This window comes from Dasypus novemcinctus, chromosome 15, assembly GCF_030445035.2.
Source record: "Dasypus novemcinctus isolate mDasNov1 chromosome 15, mDasNov1.1.hap2, whole genome shotgun sequence".
NCBI classification, from domain to species: domain Eukaryota; kingdom Metazoa; phylum Chordata; class Mammalia; order Cingulata; family Dasypodidae; genus Dasypus; species Dasypus novemcinctus.
The window spans coordinates 94,712,515-94,735,312 of NC_080687.1; the positions used below are offsets into that span (position 1 = coordinate 94,712,515).

At 46.8% G+C, this 22,798-nt stretch overlaps 1 long non-coding RNA gene across 1 annotated transcript in view; it reads left to right on the top strand.

Annotated features, from left to right (window-relative positions):
* Positions 1-22,798, top strand: part of LOC131273456 (uncharacterized) — a 407,742-nt gene that overhangs the window by 350,767 nt on the left and 34,177 nt on the right. Inside the window, exon 12 of the long non-coding RNA XR_011645847.1 lies at positions 2,817-2,871. This is a non-coding gene — a long non-coding RNA (uncharacterized lncRNA). The remainder of the gene's footprint in view (positions 1-2,816; positions 2,872-22,798) is intronic.

Below are 22,798 nucleotides of genomic sequence, written 5' to 3' on the forward strand. Positions count from 1 at the left end.
GAGTGCTGTAAACAGAAGCTCACAGTTCATTCAACTTCCTGATAGTTTTTTGTTCAGAATGAAACCTGCCAATAAAAACATATTGAATATATTAAACATGCTATATTAGATAAGATTACCCCCGGAAAAAGGCAAAGGAAAACTTCAAAAGCAACAGATTTTTTTCAACAGAGTTGCGGCGCCCCCTGCTGGCTCACATGTGTAGTACCCAACTCTAACTGCATTCCTTGACTTTTTTGGTAAATTCCGTTGACTTTTCTTTGGGGCTGTGGATTATTTCTAGATTTTACATTTTGATCTGTATCCTTTCCGGTTGTTACTCTCAAATGGGAAGCTTTGTTTGGCTCTCTGGTGTAAAGTCGTTTAGTGCAGTCTCCGGTTTCTTCCACGCTCCATTTGTCCAGCTTTGCTCATTCCCCAGCGTGGTCTGTGAGCGGCTCGTCTCCCCCTGCCGGGTCTCGCTGCCCTCTCTTCCCGTGCTGGCCGTGTGTTTATATTTAAAACAATTTGCCTCACTTCCTGTGGGCTTTGGCCTTTGTGCACCTTGGTGACAGCCCTTCCGTGACATGCCTTTGGCACTCTTTCCCGTGACTTCATCGGGTGGGCTGGCTCCTCGCTGAGGTCCTGCAAGGCGTTTTGTGCATTTAGTCATTCTCCTTCTCCATTTCCTTGTATTAACTCTGTGTCTGGGCTTCATTAAGACGTGTCAGTGCTAATCTTCCAGACGGCCTCAGAATGCTCATTCAAATATCCTAGAACTGGTTCAGAAAGAAAATACTGAGAAGTGAGAAGGAGAGCACCAGTCATTTATTGAAGTGGTTTGGTTCAAAAGTACAAAAGGAGAGTACAGTGACACAGTTGGGGGAACACAGGATAATTGTCCATATGGAGCGAAATCAGATCCTTTTCCTTAAAGTAATATGTTTGTAAGCCACAGTTTATTTTTTAAGAACTGATAAATTGAAATAGTCTCTAAAGTTACCCATTAGGTAATGTTTGTCAGGATAAAATGAAGTTTGCACAATTTTCTTACTGAACAGTATTTAAACAATGGTGATTGATGCTGTTAGAATTGCTGCTTGCCAAGGCAGCCTTCGGTGTGGTGCTGATTTCTAAAACGGGAGTTCTCTGCCCCAAATTTCCTTTAATAACCCCTCCTCTCCCCCGTTGGTCCCCTCTCCCCTGCCCCCTGCAATCTTAAGGTCTTAAGGGGCAGGGGGACCTAAATAAGGCCCTGACAGCCCTTTGCCACCTTCATGTGCAGGCAAAGTTGAAGTCTTAATAGGCTAAAACCTCAAGGAAGGTAAAAACTCAAGTTTAATCTGCCCTGTGCCTTGTATTACAATAAAAATTGATTTAAGACCCTTGCTACACCTACAGAACTGGGTGGGAGAGAGGGTACACTGCAATGTAAACTTTAATCCATGCTTAATGGCAATGCTCCAAAATGTGTTCATCAATTGCAATTAACGTACCTCACTACTAAGAGAAAAAATAGACCTTTGCTATGATCACTCTGCCTTACATGAAATATTCTGTGCTTTCTTTGTTGTTCTTTATAATATGTTATCCTTGAGCAGTTTAGAGGAAAAATGTTTTCTGTTTTGGCTTCTTGCGCCTTTCAGAGCTGGTATTAGTTTCTTTTCCTGGAGGTTGTTGGTTTAAGGACCTGAAGCAAACCATGATCTCTTGAACTGCCCCTAACCTGCCCAGCCTTTCTCAAAGAAGTCTGCGCTCATCTCTAAAAGCACTCACTTTTTGGGGGACACTGTCAGCAACAAGAGAGAAGGCAGAATTTTTCCACTCCACACTCAAAAGTGTCCTACTGTGCGGCGTCACTTAGTTCTTAACCCAGATGTGCAAGAAAAACATGAGCCAATGAGAACATCGACCTGTGCTGAGTTTTAACTTGCAAAGCAATTCCAGGGTCTTCACATTGGGAACTAGTTATCTGATTTTAATGAAAGGATTTTTGAACCCTCGAAGGTAAATTAAAGCTTTGAATAAAATTTGTGGAGAAATGAAGAGAGGAGGGATGTCTGTTGAAGAAATGGACTGGGATGGTTCCCATGGTGACCCAAATCCTTCCCTGGAATCAGGTTATTGTCACCCAAAAGTATAGCTTGTTAGTCTATACAAACCAATATAATTTAAAATACAGTCTCCTTTAGATTACCCTATTCAAGCTTCCCATGTCAAGTAGGAATTTCTTTGTGGAGTAGTCAATAATTTGGTATAAATGAACTGTTTGATTTGAATATGAATAGTCACATATTGCAACCTATAGAAGGGAATGCATAAAGGCTTTTTTTTTTCTTTATATCCTGGTATTTCTAAGACCTCAGAGAAATTTGGAATCTGTAGACCCACAGTTCACAATTCAGAGGAAAATGGAACAGATGAAAGAAGAAAAAGAATTGGTGGAAAAACTCCAGGTGGTACCCAAGAGCTATGTTATAAGTGAATAATGATTTTTAGAGTTGTAGTGGCATGCTATAGTAAAAGGAAAATATATATAATTTGAAGCACTACTTACAGGCCTGGCTGCAATTTCTAGCTGGGTCACATACTGACTGAAATTGGGCAAGTGACTTAACATCCCTGACTTTCAGTTTTAAAAAGCAATTAGTTCCCAGTATAGTTTTATGAGGAGTATGAGAGTTAATATAAGTAGAAATACTTAATACATACATATAAAGGGTAGTATCATATCAGTTTGTTTATACTTTAAAATAATGCACTGCCATTTATTTACTTAGTGATAAGATTCTATTTATTTTTAAAATGTTTGTTGTTATTCTTCCTTTGTCCTGCAGATTTGCCAGAGCTTGTTAATCAGCCATTCAATAGCTTTTTGAGTTCCCACTAAGGGTGAGTGAATTCTTGGGGTTGGTGTCATAGAGGATTCAATGAATGGAATTTAAGCGGGGTGATGGCAGGGGCCATCAGTAGCTTATTCCGTGTTGGATTTCAAGTCCCAGCACAGCTCCTGGAAGGTAGGTGGGTGGTACTAGACTACCCTCTGTCTTTGTATCTAGTCAGGAAGATAATAAATAAATATATAGAGGGTCAAATAACAGTGGAAGTGTCAATTGCCAAGGAAGAAGACATTGGTAGTGATTATTAAAGGCAGCACATTATACATTGCTATGTAAGTTTTTTGCATTCAAAGGGAAGTATGATCATTGTGAGCTAGAAAAGGGCAAGAAAACTTTTTGGAGATGGTAGAGAGTATGCTAAATCTTCATTTTTCACAATCAATTATGTGTTGACTGCTACTATGAGCCAGATGGTAGATGAGGTGATGGGATGTAGGAGAGAATAAAGGGGCCCAACTATTATTAAGTGTATATACTATTGGGAAGATATAGCAAGTAGCAAGGAAGCAAATACATCATTTCAGATAGCAGTGAGTTCTATAAATAAACAATGCATCCTATATGTTTTTGTTTCTTAACAGCAATATATACAATGGGTTGGCTTTAATAATGGGAATTGACTGGTTCGTGTTTTTGAGGCCATAAAAAAAGAACCTCAAAAATTTTGAAATAATTGAAACCATACAAAATGTGTTATCCAACCACATTGGAATCAAACTGGAAATGAGTTACAAAAAGATAACAGAAAATCCCAAATACTTGAAAACTAAACAACCTGCTTATAACTAATATATGGGTCAAAGAGAATATGTCAAGGAAAACAAATACATTGAACTGAATGACCATGAAATGCACATAGCAGAAATTATGAGACACCAAGTACTGCTGAGGAGGAACTAATGGCATAGTTAGAAAAGAAGGAGACTCTCATTCAATAATCTAAGCTCCTATCACAGAAAACTAAAAAAAGAAAAATAAAATAAACCCAAAATAAGCAGAAGGAAGGAAATAATAAAGATAAGAGCAGAAATTTGACAACTTAGATGAAGTGGACTGCTTTCTTGTGAAACATAAACTACCACAACTCACCCAATATGAAATAGATAACTAAAAGTCTCTAGTCCTTAATGATTTCACTGTGAATTCTATGAAATGGTCAATGAAAAATTAACATAGTCTCTTCCAGAAAATAGAAGATAAGGTACCACTTCCCAATTTACTTTAGGAAGCCAGATTTAACCAAATATTAACCAAATAGAATCAAGTAATAATCAAAACAATTATAAACCATGACCAAGTAGGGTGTATTCCAGGAATGCAAGGCTGGTTTGATATTTAAAAATCCATTAGTGTAATCCACCACCTCAACAAACTAAAGAAGAAAAATTGGGCATGTCAAATGATGAAGAAAAAGTACTTGATAAAATTCAATATTCATTCATGACTTTTTAAAAAACTGGCAGAAATAAAGCAATAGAAGAGAACATTTTCAACTTGAAAAAGAACGTCTACAAAACATCTAAAGCTAACATTATTTTAATGGTGAGAAACTGAATGCTAGCCCCCAAAGATCAGGAACAAGGCAGGAATCTCTGCTCTCATCATTCTTATTCATCTTAGTGCTGGGAGTTGTATCCAGTGCAGTAAGGCAGGAAAGGGAGATAAACGGCATACAGGTGGGAAAGAAAGAATAAAACTCTCCCTATATAGAAATGGCATGATTGCCTACACAGAAACTCCCAAGAAATTGATTAAAAAAAAAAAAAGGAACTCCTAGGACAAATAAGTTCACTAATGTAGCAGGATACAAAGTAAATGTAAAAAATGGTATTTCTATATATAAACATTGAACATGAGGATACCAAAATTTAAAGTACAATACCACTTTACAGTTGCCCAAACAAAAATGATTATGTGTAAATCTAACATGTGTAGTAGTTGTATATGAAAATTACCTGATGCTAATGGAAATAAACCAAAGTTGATCTAAATCAGGGGTTCTTAACATTTTTTGTTCCATGGACCCCTTTGCCAGTCAGGTGAAAACCATGGACCCCTTCTCAGAATGTAACAGCAGATAGTTTTATGACATTCAACATCAGTATGTCTTCAAACTAAATTTTAGGATTACTCAAAATTATGTTTTACAACTTTCTCTTAATTTCAATACCTGATAACCTTACATGGTTCAACATCCATTGAATTGGTCATTTTCAGGAAACATTTAGAAATTGACTTGTCCCATGATGTCATAAAACCATCTCTGCCATCCTTAGCAGCCTTTTTGCAGGCAGTTATCCACTGCATTCAGAACACACTACATCAAAATAAAAGTCATACTAAGTCCACACTATACTGTGTATTATTCAATAAACATATCATACCCTCACCAACACGTCCACATAAGAATAATGTTGATTTTTAAAATTTTCAATTCAAGCTCACAGACCCCCTGAAATCTTGGTCTGTGGACCCCTGGTTAAGAACCGGTGATTTAAATAAATGTACTAGTCAGTTTATTTTCATTTGTCAACTCATTCCCTTTTTATATTTTCTTAGCCAGGGCTGAGAAAATACTGAGCCCAAGAAGTTCTTCCTTTCATTACTCCTTTCATTCTACTACGTAAAAACATTATTTCTAAAGTAGAGGAAGTTCTGCCTTGAAATCTTTCTAAAAGTTTTTTTTTTTAAGATTTATTTTTTATTAATTTTTCTCCCCTCCCCCCCATTTTCTGCTCTCTGTGTCCACTCACTGTGTGCTCTTCTGTGACCACTTCTATCCTTATCAGTGGCACCGGCAGTCTGTGTTTCTTTCTGTTGTGTCATCTTGTTATGGCAGCTCTGTGTGTGTGATGCCATTCTTGAGCAGGCTACACTTCTTTCATGCTGGGTGGCTATTCTTAGAGGGTGCACTCCTTGTATGTGGGGCTCCCCTACATGGGGGACACCCCTGCATGACAGGGCACTCCTTGTGCACATCAGCACTGCGCATGGGCCAGCTCCACACAGGTCAGGAGGCCCGGGGTTTGAACCGCGGACCTCCCATGTGGTAGACAGATGCCCTAACCACTGGGCCAAGTCCACTTCCCATCCTTAACCTCTTTTTAACTTAATTTGCTCTTCTCCATAATGGGCATATACTTGTTAGGATGAAATGCAATACATAGGAAACTCTCGACATTGCAGTTGACATGTTAAAATACACCTAAATGTAAGCCATTTTTATCATTGGTGAATATATAGCAGAGTTTCAAAATTCAGCAGGACGTGCAAACTGCAGGACACACTCTTCCCCCAGATGAGATTTCTGGGTGAAGGAGTTCTTTGTCCGGTCTGCGTGAAAGGATGCTGGGGAGCCCACTTTCCTGATTGAGTGGATTCAAAGCCTTGATGGCGAGTAGGGTGTTACCTGCCTGAGATGAGGGCTTACAGAACCCTGCTGTTTGCTGGTAACCAAAAGATGTGCTTCTCCCCAGCCGTCCTTTGTCATTTTTAAATTTTTCTCTCCCCTCCCCCCCCCAGTTGTCTGCTCTCTGTATCCATTCACTGTGTTCTTCTGTGTCCGCTTCTATCCTTATTAGCAGCACCCAGAATCTGTGTTTCTTTTCGCTGTGTCATCTTGCTGCATCAGCTCTCCGTGTGCGTGGCGCCATTCCTAGGCAGGCTGCACTTTCACGCTGGGCGGCTCTCCTTACAGGCGCACTCCTTGCGTGTGGGGCTCCCCTACATGGGGACACCCCCGTGTGGCACGGCACTCCTTGCGCGCATCAGCACTGCGCATGGGCCAGCTGCACACAGGTCAAGGAGGCCCGGGGTTTGAACCGCAGACCTCCCATGTGGCAGACGGACGCCCTAACCACTGGGCCAAGTCCACTTCCTCCTTGTGTCTTTTTTTTCCTCTTTATTCATTTTTTTAAGTAATCCCCTTATGTCTTTTTAATCGTCTGCATTCTCCTGTTCTGACGGCTGCTGGGATGCGCTGACCTCTGCTCTCCAGGTGACATCCTGCTGTTGGAGTCTGTCACATTCCAAAGAGCATTGCCCCTGCTGGCCACCAGGGAGAAACCCCTGCCCGCTCCTGCCCGGGACCTGCCGGGCTTCTGTCTGGTACGTTCTCTGCCTAGTGCTGACTTCGGACACCCCCGCTGGAGCGCGCTGTCTGCCTGACATGCACCCCGACACCCTGCTCTGCCAGCCCGCCCCGCCCAGGGCCCCCATGTGAGCTCTGCCTCGCCAGCACCGGCCCCGCCGGCTGCTTCCACGTGGAAGCCGGACGCTTACGAATCCAGTTTTCCGGAAGCACCCGGGTTGTTGAGTGCAGCTCCCATTGCATACCTTCTCCTGCTCCCTGCAAAATGAGAGCCAGATCCAAGCACGCGGGCCCTCGCCCCAGGTCTCAGCAGCAGGGCGCGGTGTCCCCTGCACCCTCTCTGTGTGGGCTCGTGCTGCCCTGGGTGCAGAAAAGGGGCTTCCAGAAGAGGCGGAGGGGGCTTAGTGGGCGGAGGTCTTTGCCTTGGGCGGCTCTTTACCTCAAACCCTAATCTAGGCCTGGGAAGCTGCTGTTGAAGGGCCACTTTGCAGAGGACACGGAAAACGGGCATCTCAGCCCAGCTGGGCCTCTGATAAACCTTTAATAATTGCACCTTGCCCAAGCTGAAGGCTGCCACGCAGAAAATGGCTGCTTTGCTGGGAATTTGGGTGGGTTCCCCATTTCCCGCAGTGGGAGCTGTGTGGGCCCCGATGTGGGTTGCTGCCAGCTCCCTCCCCCCCCCCCAGCAAGCCAGTCCACCCGCTGCTTGAGCACAGCGGCGCAGGGCAGGTGCTTTGGACACACAGCCACTTCATTAGAGCGCCACTGGAGGACCTGCTCGCACACGGATTCCCCTATGTTTTTACTTCTTACTCCTCTTTAGGCCACCCTGAGACTCTTAGAAAGGCATTTTCTGGAGGAGGTTTCTATTTTTAAATAATGTAATGGTTGGTTTTGCTTTTTTGCTGCATCGTGTAATAACTGCAGATGCAGAATGTGATGACTTGACTATTTCTTTTCTAATAAAGCCACGAGTCATGGAACATTCTCCATCCTGGGGCTTGGGTTACTGTGACAGAGGCCAGTGATAAGATGACTCTTATTTTAGAAAAGTGTAGTTTGTCCAGGGCTAGAAACTTCATTTCACCTTCGGTTCCTAATGGTATTAACTGGCAAACCACTTTTATTTCTAAGTTTAAATGCTTACATTATCAAGTATTGCTGTTTTTGGAGCAACGTGACCAGATTGTAATTAACAGAAAAACATTAGAATCTTATCTAGGCCAAGATATTCCTGGATTCTGAGATGTCTTTTTATAATGTGAGGCCCAGCTCCTAGGTGAAGATACTTTCCCCATTTAGTCAGCTTAAACCTTGGACACCAAATGTTTCTTAGTCAGATTGGCAAGATGACAAAGTTAACTTCCTCAAGATAAATTTCTAGTTTACTGAGATGCAAACAGTCCTCCTACATGGCCACTAAGGAGATCATTTCATTTCTGTGAACATTTCCATGTGTCCATGGCTGTTGAGACCATGGAAAACCTACATAGTTAGAGGAGTATATTTATAAAGATTCTGTGTTGCTAAATCAGATCCACTTTCCCTGCAGGCAACTTTCTTTACACGATCTTATCTTGAGTGAACTGAGCCTTTTCCTTCTAACTTTATGTTCATTGGTGGAATACAGGGTATCTGGAACTTACCTAACCTCATTTGTGTATAAATAACCCACAGATGTATTGAACTGCCCTTGGTGCTATCTTGTACTCTCAAATCTGTAACACAGTGAAATCCCTTTGTACAAATGTCTTACAAAGCACCCTGAGCCATACATTGCTTAATAAACACATTTTGGGTGATCATTCCAAGTTTTTATTGGCCCATTGATACATTTACTCATGTGGACCCAGAGTAGCTCCCACGTTTCCAGCTGGTTGGTCATGTCCAGGACTGCAGAGCTTCGAGGTCTCACTTTATGGGTCACCAAAGGGTGTGTTTTCTTTTTCTGGGGAGCAGAGCAGGAGGACAGAAAGGACAAAGAGTGAATGCATACTGAGTGGCCATCTGGAAGAAAATACTCAATAAAAACTGAGTAGAACCATCACGTACAATGAGACTTAATTTTTCAGGGCTGGCTCAACATAGTTCTCTAGCTACGTTCGTCTTTCAACTTGGGCACCTGGAGTATTACTGGGATGTGTTTTCATCTTTCCCATCATTAATTTATCTCCATACTCCAATGGGCTGCTGCTTGTGGGATTGGTTGGATGATACCGTTTCATCAGGTAGTAGGGTAACTAGCAGAACACAGTTAATATGGACCTTCAGGTAAAATTCATGCTTGAATTAACTGTCCCACCCACTGCCAGGCTGGCAAGTTCTACTCAGCGTTAAGCTTTCCATGGCTGTCCCCTGCAGTGCCCATGGCCTCCCGGCAGACACGGGCTTCCTGGCTGGCCTCTTGGAGGCTGAGAAGAGTTCAGGGACTTAGTTATGTGACTTATAAGTGGATGCTAAATCTCCTTCTTCTCACAGGAGAGACCACTTTTTGATATTTCCTTTTAATGCATGATAAAAATGACCAGGTATTAACTGCATTAAAAAAAAATCACTTGGGTTCAACTCTCCACTCAATGCTAACGATTTCCAAATTTTGCAGTAACAAGTAACTGATTTCCTTCTATTTATGGTTCATGTGCATCGCACTTGCCTTAAGAAGGGGACCTCAGCTATTAGACACTTAAGAAATGGGGGGTGAGGAAGAAAGGGGCCCCACAGGACTTAAAAGCAGGGCAGCTGAATGGGCATTTCAGCAGTGCAGGAAGATAAATAAAGACACTTAATATATTGACGCCTTTTGTTCTTGAGTAAGAAATTAACTATAGTGCTTTTTGGCTTGGGTTAACTCTTAAAATCCATGCTGGTCTTTGGACAAATCATAAAAATAAAGAGTGACCGATAGGTAAAAGTGCTGGCAGATGGAATAAAATTTCAACAGCCCAAAAGTAGGCTTGGGCTGAGTGACAAGTGTTTCCAGATGATTTTATTTCAGGAAATGTATATTTTTTTCCTGTTTGAAAATGACATTTTGGCCCCTTTTAGATGTGGGATATTTTGACACTCCCAGAAGCAGCACAGGGCTGGAAGCCGCCACGCTGAGCAGTCCTCAGCCTGACACCCCCGCCCTCATTGCTGGGTGCACCTCTGGGTCGTGCTTTCATCTGTGCAGGAGTCCCAGGCCCTCCCTCTACCTGGCATTTGCCAGGACAGTGTGGATTGGGCCTCTGAGAATTTCCCTTTCAGGAAACATATTTTTAAAAATGAGGCTTTAGATTTTGAAATTCTCAATAATTAATCCTGCTTACAGACTGTGTATTTTTCTCTTTAAAACTCTCAGGGTCCAGCTGCTGGGTTTTCCATTCTCAGATGCGTTTGTTCGTTCATCGGATATGTAATGAGACTTGTTCGTGCTGGGTCCTGGGTTAGGCGCTGGGGTCCCCTGGGGCCACGAAACATGCCCTCCAAGAGCTCACGTGCCAGACCGGGGCCCGGCAGACTTCCCATAAAGAACCAGACAGCGAACAAGTCAGGCTTTGCAGGGGAAGGTCTCTGTCACCACTCCTCTGCTCGGGCTTCGTGGGGCCAGGGCAGCTTGGACCCTCCGTAAATGAGTTGCCTGGTGGTGTTCCAAGAAACTTCAGGCACTAAAGCATGCTGTGGGCTGGGTCGGCCTGAGGCTGCAGGTCGTGGACCCCTGATCTAGGGGAGCCTTAGGAGAGTAAAGAGCATAGAGGGTGACAAGGCAGCCGGGCACACAGCGCTGTGAAACGCGGGGAAGGGGGCTTTTGCGCCGGGACTAGAAGGCCTGCGGGGGTGGCGGGCGGGGCGTGGGGTGACGGGGCAGGGGTCCTGGGAAGCAGCTCCTCAGGGAGGGGGGGCGAGGAAGCAGCGGCGCCCGGGTGGAGTCAGGGAGCAGTGGCAGGCGTCTCCCTGCAGGCCTCCAGGTGGTGGTGTGGCGGCCACCTTACAGGGAGAAGTTGCCCCTGCAGGTGCTCCCGCGGCGGAGCTGACAGGTCAAGCTCCTGTGTGGAGAGAAGGCTCCGGCGCCTTTGCTTTAAGGCCGGCAGGTTGGCGCCGGCGCTCTCTGGTCTGGGAGCAGCGAGCACAGCACATGTGCTGACTTGAGTGGCTGTGCCGCCGTCTAGTAGCTGGCCTGGAGGTTGGCATGGCAGGCGGCTGTCGGGAAGAAAGGAGCTACAGAGAGGAGAGAGCACGCAGGACTGGCCTTTCAGCCCGCCCCGAGGCATCTGCTGCAGGACAAGAAGTCAGGTGAGCTGAGGGGCCAGGTGGACCCCTTCCCCGAGCTGGCTGGGGTCTCTGATACCCCCGATGGTGAACTTGATGGGCTTCCTGCTTGGATCGCCCCCCAAGGGCAAGGGGCCCTCCTGTGTCGTGGCACAGATCAGTGCCCTGGCCCATCGAGGAGGGAAGGTGTGGGAGGCAGCTGCCGGCTGCGCGGATCCCAGCCCTAGATGCACCCGCGTGGGGTTCCGAGTCCTGACGCATTACTCACGAGCAGTGTGACTTTACAAAGTTGCCTCAACTCTGTCTCAGTGTGTCTCAACTGTAAAATGGAGAAGTAGCTACCTTGCAGGGTTGTCATGAGGAAAGAATCACTGCAGATTCAGAGCACTGGTGCAAGGCACGTAGTAGGTGCTCACCGGGTCTTCCAGGGGAGCTGTTAGTCTTGATCGCTGACCTGCTGTCCGGCCCTGCTTGCTGTGGTTCAGAAGAGGCTGGGGGGGAACTGGGGGGGAGCCCGGCTGATTCCCCACTGGAGAAGCGACACGAAGCAGGAGTTCCTCAGAGGCAGGCCCGAAGCATTATTTGTGTACTTCTCAGAAGAGGCTACTCTGTGACTTGGCACTGTGCTTTAAAAAGAAATGCAATGAAAGACGCTTGGGGTGTCCTGGTACATTCCCAGTGAAAGCCTTGAGGATCCTGTAACTTTGCAATTTGAATTCATTGAATTTGAAGTCAGCGTAAATGTAGTTATCTGCATGCTAAGTCTGCTTTGTGGAAGTAGCCTTCTGGAATGGCTGTCTCATCTGGCCGGTCCTTAGAAAGCCCTTCTCCTCTTGTATTCTTTGTGCAACCATAAAACCACAGCAAGTCCGTCCCCACCCCAGCTCTAAGCTCCCTTCAGGGACCCCTTCCCTCTGTGCGGTGGCTGCACTAGGTCGATGGAAGATGAGCACTGGCACCCCTCACTGCCCCCTCATCCTTTCAGCCAGAACCACCTTTCTCCAGTCAACTCCCATCACCTGTGGTAAAAGGCCAGCACTGCCCTGGTTTTGTATTGTCTTATGCTTGTCCACTCCACACGTCAACACTATCTGAGGGGAGCAGGTGCACCTCAGAGGTTGAGCACGCATGTCACGTGTATGAGGTCCCAGGTTCAATCCCTGGTACCTCCTAAGAAAGAAAGCTCCACGGTCATCAGGCTGCAGGGAACACCTCATCAAGTAGGCAGGACAGGGTGTTGGCCAGGGAGGTGTTTCCTAGCCAAGCAGACACACCGTGGAAGGAGAGTGCCTTTATGATGTCAGGCCAGGGCCAGTGACAGAGGTCAAACTATTTTGTCATGTTACTTTAGAAACTATTTTGTTGAGGAAAAAAGATTCTACATGCAAGAAATTACTCGTGTTGATTGTGTTCCTTGAGTAGTGGGTGCTGGACATTTCCTAAGAGCAAAAATATAACATGAGAAAGTAGTGGAACATTTGCATCTCTGGCCGTTTTATGAAAGAATCTTAAAAAGAGAGGATATGGGGAGTGGATAGGGCTCAAAGTTGAGCACCTGCCTCCCACATGGGGGGGGTACTAGGTTTGGCTCCTGGAGCCTTCTGAAAAACAACAAGCCAAACAAAAAACCAACTCAGGGAAGCCGATGTGGCTCAGTGGCTAAGCGCTGGCTTATCACATATGAGGTCCTGGGATCAATCCCTGGCCCCTCGTACCTTAAAGAAAAGAGAGAGAGGATGTTGAAGACTGTGGTCCTTTGCGAGGCTGTTCCTAACCACGATGAAAGGGTATTAGTCCATCAGCATGCCTCCATGCCAGAGGCCTCAGGAAATAAAATGAAGTTAGTCAGTGGCTTACGGTCAGTGTAACTGGGTGGTCTATATAAGTGGTAATTGGAGTTACTTTAAATTGTGTGATAAGCTATTGCAATTCTGCTTCATAAGAATGTAAGTCAATATGTTCTTGCTGTGTGGTTTTTCACTCTGTGTATAGCTCAGGTACTCATTGTACAGATTTCTTAAGTGTGTAGATCTATTGCCGATTTCAAGGTGATTAGGAGCCTTTCGAGAACAATCCTCAGTTGTGAAAAATCATTTTCTCTGCAGACAGAGGAGAGAGCAAGGGAAGGAGGCCGCTGTGAGATGACGAAACAGGCAGATGATGGCGTTGCGCTCAGGCCCGGCCGTCAGGGGGTTGTTTCTTCACAGACTGGTGGGTTCCGCCTCTGTTGCTCAGGGAGCTGAGTACCTCCAGCTGTATCTGACTCGCAGGGCGGCAAACACCAGCTGGCTCACCCTCTGGCCAAATCATATCTCCAAATTTGCTGCCTGAGACCCGGTCCCTGAAGCTTCCTGCTCTGTGCTGCTTCCTCCTGGAGAAGCTGCGTCTGCCCCACCACGGCCTCGAGGAGGAAGGCTGGTCACAGTGCGCGTCGCCGTGGGGCGCTGCTGGACGTGGCCGTGACGAAGGCCCTGTCGCAGGAAGTCACGCGCCCGGGCCCAGCCCCTTCCCTGGCGGGGGCGAGCTCTGCTCCAGGACCTGCCCCCGTCTCGCCGCGGCCGCTCCGGCCCCAGCCGCGTCGCGGAGGCTTCAGGGCAGGCCCGGGGAGGCGCTCGCCCCGTCAGAGCCGCCCTGCGGGGACTTGCGCCTGGACCCAGCGCGCAGCGGCCCGGAGCCTCCGTCTGCGACGTCGCTGCCTTCTCCACGCCCTTCTCCCTCCCGCGCGCCCAAGGCACCGGCACAACTGCTCTGCTGCCAGACGCGCTCGTTTTATTAACACCAGACACGCTCTACCTGGGGAGGGGTGCGGGGGGCACAGTCGGGTTTTCCACCACGAAATTTTTACAATATATTTTCAGCATACAAAATATTTATATAAATATTATTTATTAGTGAGTTATTCATCCTTTGGATGCAAATTGTAAATTAGGAAACTATTACTACTTTTTTGTGGTTGAATACTTTATTTTAATATTATAAATACTGAGTTATTTTCCACCCTCTTAGGTATGCGGTAGCTCTAGGTCTCATTAATCATGTTTTCCAGTGTATATGACTCTGAGCGGGAAAAAAGTAAGCAAAAAACAGGTACTTCTGTGACAAGAACTGTGTTCTGGGGAGGCATTATTTACCCTTTGGTTTGGGGAAATTGGTCTTATTTATATTTCTGCATTCCATCCAGTTTCCTACATTCCAGCAGCCCTGTTGTCCCCTGATAGAATCAACTGACTGAAATCAAGAGGGCACCCCAAAGTTATTTGTAAATAGCTGTGAGTTAAATTTTTAAAAAAGACATTAAACTTGAAATTAGTTTTTGGATTCATACTTACTTTGCTATGCACAGAACATTCATGTTTTTACACAAAGGAGTCATGGAAAGCACGTGTTGAGGTATGATTTCGCACTGTGACTTGGGCCATTAAGGAGTGTGGCACCAAAGGCAGTAGAGGAAGCCAGAGGGGAAAGGAGAGATGCTCAAGAGTTTGTTGTTTAAGCAAGAAGGTTTCTGAGGGAAGCTCTGACCCCTGAGCCATCCAGAATTACTCAAGGCACAGAGGACCTGGGGCAGGAAGCCAGCTCTTCCACACGCCCAGTTTTAAAAGAGGAAGCCTTCTGAGAGGGAGAAGCCAGATTTTGTTGTCAGGGAGCGGGTGGCTTTCAGAGTCGCTGGTAAATATGTCCCGGCCTCGGGGGGGCCCCCTGGGGACCCAGGCAACCACGGGCGGGGAGAAGGTCAAGTGGAGCCTGGAAGGCCAAGGGCCAGGCGGGGCGTGGGGAGACAGAACAGAGAAGCCGAGAGGGAAGGCAGCTGCGGGCCCCAAGAGCGCCCCAGGCTTCCTTGGGCGGGCGGAGGCCGGGGCGTCTTTCCCCCCCTGCAGAGCCGCCGTGAGGCTTTCAGGAGCAGCAGCCCCGCAGTTTGGAAGCCACGCGAGGGGCAGCGAGTGGTGCCCACGACAACGCCAGCCCCACGCCGCGCCCTGGAGGCTGGAGGGCACTCATGGCCGACGTCTGGGCTGGCAGCTGGCAGTCGTTTCCTATCACATGTACTGTGCACTTTAGCCTACCATAAAATGTATTTTAATACTTTCCTGTACTGCACAAATACCGGTCTTGTCAAACAGTGTAATGATGTAAAGACGAAAGAGATTTGGACAAAGTGCGTATACAGTTTAAGCATCATTCGAAGGGAGATTATATTAATAGGAATTTAGACTGCTGCACCTGCCGAGCATTCAGAGGGCAGGGTCCTGAAATATTTTTTTTACCTGTGTATACAACAACATGAAGCTCTGTAATCATTGTTTTCAGAGGTTTTGTGTTTTTTTTTCAAAGTTGGAATGTCTCTTTTGTTGTTAATTTTCAGTATTTCCTTGAAGCTGGCTGTATAATACAAATGGCTTCGGTGTTTTGTAAGATTTCTTTTTTCTTTTAAATGCAGTCCTGTGTGGTTACGACCTCTTCACCTTCCTCGTACACTGTTTACATGGGCACCAAAATGTGCATGACCAGTGGATAGTGCCATAGCAACAGAATGTACATAGTGCAAATATCCTCCATTTTATTATTTAACAGACATTAAAACTTGGAATTTCTACAAACCTACCAAATCTGATACAAAGGTTGACTCTGGTGGCAAAAGAAAAAAATTCATAACCTGTCACTGCAGAAACAGTGTAGCGATCGTCTACTGTACTTACACACACACATACACATACGTTTGAGCACATGCGAATGTGTTTAAATGTATATACACATACGTAAAACCAGGAGATCATATAGCAGAAGAATGAAAACTATGTAAACACATATGCATGTCATTTATAAAGGAGCCCTTTGAGTGAAAGCAGTGGCAGCTTCTGTCCTCGTGCCCCATCGCACGCAGCGCGCAGGCCTGGGCGGCGCAGGCTGCTGCTTCAGGCTGCTCTGCTCTGCGCGCGGGGCCGCCCGGCCCGACCCACGTCACGGCTGATGCTCTGCTGGGGGGCTGCTGCGGGCGGGCTGAGAGCTGAACCCCACGCGGCGTTAGAGCAGATCTCGCATCTGTTTTTTCTCTTTCGATTCTCCAGTACCTAGAAGAGGAATTGTCACGTGCAGGGACTGAGGAGAGAGAGTTAAAAGAATGAACAAGCTTGGAAAGGGACTTGGCCCAGTGGTTAGGGCGTCCATCTACCACATGGGAGGTCCGCGGTTCAAACCCCGGGCCTCCTTGACCCATGTGCAGCTGGCCCATGTGCAGTGCCGATGTGCGCAAGGAGTGCCCTGCCAGGCAGGGGTGTCCCCCACATAGGGGAGTCCCACACACAAGGAGTGCACCCCCTAAAGAGAGCTGCCCAGGGTGAAAGAAAGTGCAGCCTGCCCAGGAATGGCACCACACACACAGAGAGCTGATGCAGGAAGATGACACACAAAAAAGAAACACAGATTCCCGGTGCCACTGATAAGGCTAGAAGTGGTCACAGGAGAACACACAGTGAGTGGACACAGAGAGCAGACAACCAGGGGTGGGGGAAGGGGAGAGAAATTTTAAAAGAAGGAGAGAGAAATTAAAAAAAAGAAAAAGGAAAAAAAGAATGAACAAAGTTAACATCGGTTTTCTCAAAAATTGCTTTCCTAGTCCAGTAAAGAAGGCTTTGCCGGGCACCTGTGGGAGTGCCCTCCCAGCACCCCAGGCTTCTAGGAGCTACCCCTGCCTCAAGCCCCGGGAGGTCTTTGCGGTTCTTACAAGGACGCCACCACCTGGCCCTTGCTCACGGTGCAGAGACAGCTTCTTACTCGAAATTGACCAGTAAGTCTCACCCCTAGGATTTTACTTCTTTCCTGGTGATTAAAGACACAAGACATAAAACCTAGGAAAAAGCTGGAGGATAAAACAGACGCACTGCAAGAAGTAGGAACAAAAGGCAGCAAAGGGTGCTGTGGCCAGGCTGCACTCCCAGGTCCGCTGGTCATTCCCAGAGGCTAGGACTTCTTGCCTGGAAGCAATTCGAGTTGGGTTTTGATCACTTCTCATTAAGATGCAATGAATAAGGAGAGGCCGAGGCTCCGAGTGTGCAGGTAACTTGCTCGGGGTCACAGTGTGGCAGGCTGTGCCCTTTTTCACTGCGCACAGGAGCTTCCTTGCAGAACTGGGGCCCAAACGAAGTGTCAGGAAAGAAAAGTGAAAGAAAAGGTTCCAGACAATGGGATGTTTGGAGATAAAAATAACCATATTCATCTGATAAAACCTGGTAAACTGATCCATTTGGGCTAGTTTTTAAATGCTGGCTAAGACCAAGGTGACCTCAAAAGAGCAAGAAAAAGTTAAAAAACAAAACAAAACAAAACAGGCACAGTGATAATTGCTAACCATATATGTATGTGGTAAGGGTTTATTGTCCAAAATATACATAAAGAACTGCTATAAAACACCAGTTTAAAAAGGCAAAGAGTTTGACATTTCTCAAAGAAGATATATAAATGGCCAATGCCCATGTGAAGACATGATTAATATCACTGGTCATCAGGGAAATGTGAAATAATACTCAAGGAGACGCCACTTCATACCCACAGGATGGCTATTATGAAAAGTAAAGAAAAGAAAAGAGCAAGCACTGATGAGAGTTGGAACGATTGTACAGTGCAGGGATTGTAAAATGTTAAAGCCACTGTGGAAATCAGTTTGGTGATTCCTCAGAAAGCTGAACGTAGAATGATCATATGTCCTGGCAATCCCATTGGAAGCAGGGACTGGAACAGATATTTATACACCTATGTTCATAGCATTATTCACAGTAGCCAAGAGGTGCAAGCAGCGCACCTGCCCACCTGCAGGCGAGTGGGTAAACAGTGTGGTGTAGACATACAGTAGAGTATTACTCAGCTGTAAAGAGGAATCGAGTTCTGATGAGACAACATGGATGAGCCGTGAAGACCTGTTGAGTGAAATAAGCCAGACACAAGAGGACAAATATGGTATGATTTCACTTATACAAAATATCTAGAATAAGCAAAATCATGGCCAGAAAGTAGATTACCAGTAACCAGGGTGTGGGGATGGGGCGGGGTGAGGAATGGGAGTTACTGCTTACTGCGTGCAGAGTTTCTGTTGGAGGTGATGAAAAAAAAATTGGATAATGGTGGTGATGGCAGCATAATATTGTGACTGTAATTAAAACCACTGAATTGTATACTTGAAAGTGGTGAAATGGAAAATTTTCCATTATACATATATGGCTATGATAAAAAGTGCTGTTTGTTTTTAAAAGAAGACTGGAAGAAGCACATAACTTTTTTTCTGCTTGAGGGGAAATACTGTAACTGGTATTACTTTTGTAAATGAGAGGAAAAAACCCCTAAATATTTATAATGACAACCATCAGTTGCCATAATGAAACCAGCCTATAAGCATTAATTTTGTAACTTTGTCTCTAATGGGTGGTTTTTAAGTTTCATTTTTGTTTTGAGGTACCAGGGATTGAACCCAGGACCTTGTACATGGGAGCAGGTGCTCAACCACTGAGCTGCACCTGCTCCCCAGCAAGACTTGGTTTGTTTGTTTTTAGGAGGCATGGGGGATTGAACCCAGGACCTCATACATGGGAAGCGGCACTCAGCCACTTGAACTACATCTGCTCCCTACTAATGAGTGGTTTTTAATTGACCTACTCCTTGTGCAAAAGAGCAGAATGTATGCAAAAATGTATTAATTTAATTTACTGAGGCTACTTCGAACAACTAAATGTTTTCTCAGTGAACCGCTGAGCTCTGAGATCCAGCGAAGTGTCAAGGACCAAAAACCTGGGGAGCAGAGGTGGCTCGAGCAATTGGGGTTGGGAGGTCCTGGGTTCGGTTCCTGGTGCCTCCTAAAAAAAGAAGACAAGCAGACAGCGAGTGCAAACAGCGGTGGGAGGAGGGGGGAGATACATAAACCAAATCTTAAAAAAAAGTGGGCTTCTTGAATTTGGACTGCCAACCTGTTGTTCTTGCCATTTCTCACTTTCTGGGCATGTCAAGTTCAAGTGGAATTCTCTAGCATGGCCAGGAAAGGGAGACAGGGCAAAAAGTTGCTGATGTCACCAAGTATTATGGGTAGACTATAAATCATTATAGTATTTTTTGACAGCCAATTTGGCACAATATATCAAAATATGCATGCATATGCATATGCTTTGTCTAAGTATCTTTTGACATCTAGAAATGCTTTTTTATGGAAAATAAGAACTAGAAACAAGTATGAATTTATAGGAATGTATATCTCAGAATTGTTTCTTTTTTTATTCCAGAAGTTGCAGGTTTACAGAAAAATCATATAGAAAATACAGCATTCCCAATCCCACCTCCAGTATTAGCACCTTACATCAGTGTGTGCATTTGTTACGAATGACAGCATGTTCTTATAACTGCACTACTAACTAAGCCATGGCTTACGTTATTCTTCCCTGGTTTCCTTGTAGAGTCCCATGGGTTTTTAAAAACAATTTATTCTAATAACATATATGCAACCTAAAATTTTCCCTTTCAGCCACATACAAATATGCAACTTGGTGTTAATTACTTTCACAATTGCTACATCACTCCACCCATTACCAAAACTTTCCCATCATCCCAAAAGAAACTACAATTGAAGCATTACCTCCCCATTCTCTAGCCGCACCGCAGCCCCTGGTAACCTATTTTCTAGTTTCTGGCGCTATGAATGTGCTTATTCTAACTATTTCCCATCAGTGAGAGCATTCGGTACGTCCTTCTGTGTCTGGCTTTTTCAGCCAACTTGATGTCTTCAAGGTTACGGCTGAATAATGTTCCATTGTATGGCTATACCGTATTTTCTTTATCCATCAGAATTGTTTCTACTATCAAAATACAGAAATAACTTTTAATGACAAATAAAATTGGATCATTTCAACACAAAACACAAACAACAAAAACAAACAGAAAAGCAGCCCAGAGCCGAGCGCGCCCGCACTTGGCTGTGAGGCGGCGAGAAGGCGCCTCGGTGCTTTGCGAGTGCGGGACGCGGGGCAGATCGCCGCAGCAGCTCCGGGAGCCAGCCGCTGAGGACCCGCGCGCGGCAGCGGGCAGGTGCCTAGGATGCTGAGTGAAGAGGTGACAAAAGCAGACGGCTGCGGCTGTCCAGATGAGAAGAGACGCCAAGTCCATAGAAGTCAGTCCTTGGCCCGCGAGACCCTCCCTGACAGCGGCCCTCCTCTCTGCGGGAAGCCTCAGCAGGGCGTGCGTCTCGGCGCCACCCGCTGCCAGTCTCTGCCTGTCCCGGGGGCCGGCGGGGCAGGCGGGGGAGAAGGGGCGCCACTGCCCCGGGAAGCGCCGCGCCCTCGTGGGGCGGACGTGCGGGTGGGGAGCTGAGCCACGGCCCGTCTCGCTGTTATTGCTTAACTGGACACGACTCTGCTTAGACATTAATGTAACTTCCTGCCATTTGCCTTTTTTCCTCCCTCCTGCTTCAGTTCTTCCAAACTGTTGCCTCAAAATTTTTTCCGTTTGCTCTCAGCTTGTGTCTTAATTTACAGAGAAATCGAAGGCCGTGGGAAGGGAACCGTCAAATGACCTCTTGCCTGGGAAAGTGGGCGTCTTCTCCCCTCTGGGCTGGGGCCATGGGGGTTGGGTGGTTGAGCTCCCGCCTCTTCCCTCCTCCTTCCCTGGCCTGCCTCCCTCCCGCCCGTGCTGTTCAGGCCCGAGACAGCCCTGCCCCACTCACGCTGGACCTCAGCCCTGCCTGGCTTCCCTCCTCGAGGCTCCTCCGAGCAGTGGACAGGGAGGCGGCAGGACCCGGGCCCTTCCCGCGGCGCCGCCCCCGCCGCATCTGGCGCCTGGAAGGAGCCGGCGAGTCGGTGCTGAAGGGGCGCGAGGCCGCTCCCCGCGCCCGCCTCTGCGCTGCACCGCAGCCCCTACGCAGCGCCAGCCCCCGCAGCCCCGCGGCCTCTGCCCCTCTCCCACCCGCCCGCCTGTGGCCTGTGGCGGCGCGTTTCCGGGCACGGTCACTCTGTGTCCCCCGCGGCCTTCGGGTTTAACACGAACTCCCGAGCTACCTTCCCCAGCACGTGAGCGCTGAATTCCACCGCGTTCTCCAACGCGCCTTCCAGTGAGCAGCTAGACGCCTGCGGGACTTCCTGCTCCGCGGGTGCGAGAGCGCAGGAGGCCTGCAGTGCTGGGAGAGGCGGGGCGGTGCCCCCGGACCCCTGCAGGGGAAGGCGAGGGGGGGCTCATCTCCCTCCGCCCCTTAGGTGAGCTCGCCGGGCGTCTGGAAAGCCCGTGCGAGGTCCCCGGGCTCTCGGGCGCGGGACCTGGTGTCTGACACGTCCTGGCGAATCCCAGGCCGACCTGAGCGGTTGGGGCTGGGGCAGCAGGACAGGGAGACACAGCGCAGGGACCTGCACTCACTCCTGGGGCGAGCGGCGGGACCCAGGCGTGTCTGGAGACGCGGCGGTGCCGAGGCAGGAGCAGGATCCCTGAGGAGCGACCACACTGCCGAGAGCCTTAGCCCGGCTCCCGTGGCGCGCCGGACGGGAACCCAGGCTGGGAGGGCGGGCAGGATCATCTCACCATTCATTCCAAAAGCCAGAGCGATCGTTCCCTTAGCTGGGATAGCTGCTCTGCTGTGCAGCAAGATATGGACCGGACAGCTCTACACTCAAAACGAACTATTTTATAGTCTTCCAGGACTTACGCGCTTATAACTATGCAAATATGTTATTTGCTATATATACTGGAAAACTGTTTTCAAGTGGGTGGTCTATGTTGCTTCTCCTAATCAAAACACTGGGTGGCAGTGTTTTGACTGAAACTGTTTTAGAAAAGAACCACAAGGAGTGGGTTTTATTCTTTTGAGAAAAATAGTAGTTCTACTTCACCAGGGATGACCAAAAAGGCAATATGCCGTCAATCCACCACACACCTCTGATCAATGTTACCATCTAAATACAGGGGTTAGACACACACACACACACACACACACACACACAGACCCCCACCAAAACCAGGATGCCTGGCATATCTTGACAAATTGAACAAAACGAATCTTGGTTAACCCTGTCCCCACCTATATGTGTCATTTTTATGGTATCTGAATTCATCTCGTAAATCCAAGGAGATAAAAGGGCTTATTTAACTGGCTGAGTACATCATTACCAGGCCAGGAAGGAAATGCTGGGATTCTGTTGTTTACACACTACACAAGAAAATGAACTTGTTCAGCAAGTGACACCAGTGACGAGGCTGACACCTGGTGCCAGAGACAAAATGAAATTAGAAATGTCATGCTTTTGGATTGGAATCTTGGGCTTAGGCCAGATACTACAAGGATAGAGATCCCTTTTATTTCCTCTCACAAGACCAAAAGGGCATTTTCTCCTGCCCTGGCTAGGGCTTCCCAAGTCTGGCTTTGGATGCTTCTAGAAGTTGCCTGACAGAATCAGTTACTAAAAGAGTCCAAGACATTAACACTGATTTCCTGGGATATGTTAAGCAGGTTGTGAAATTCTCTTAAAGATCACTTTAAGAAACAGTACATTCTCTAGGAAAGGCCAATATTAGGTAGCAAAACATTGTCTCAAATTTAAAAATATTGAAATCATATAATATATTG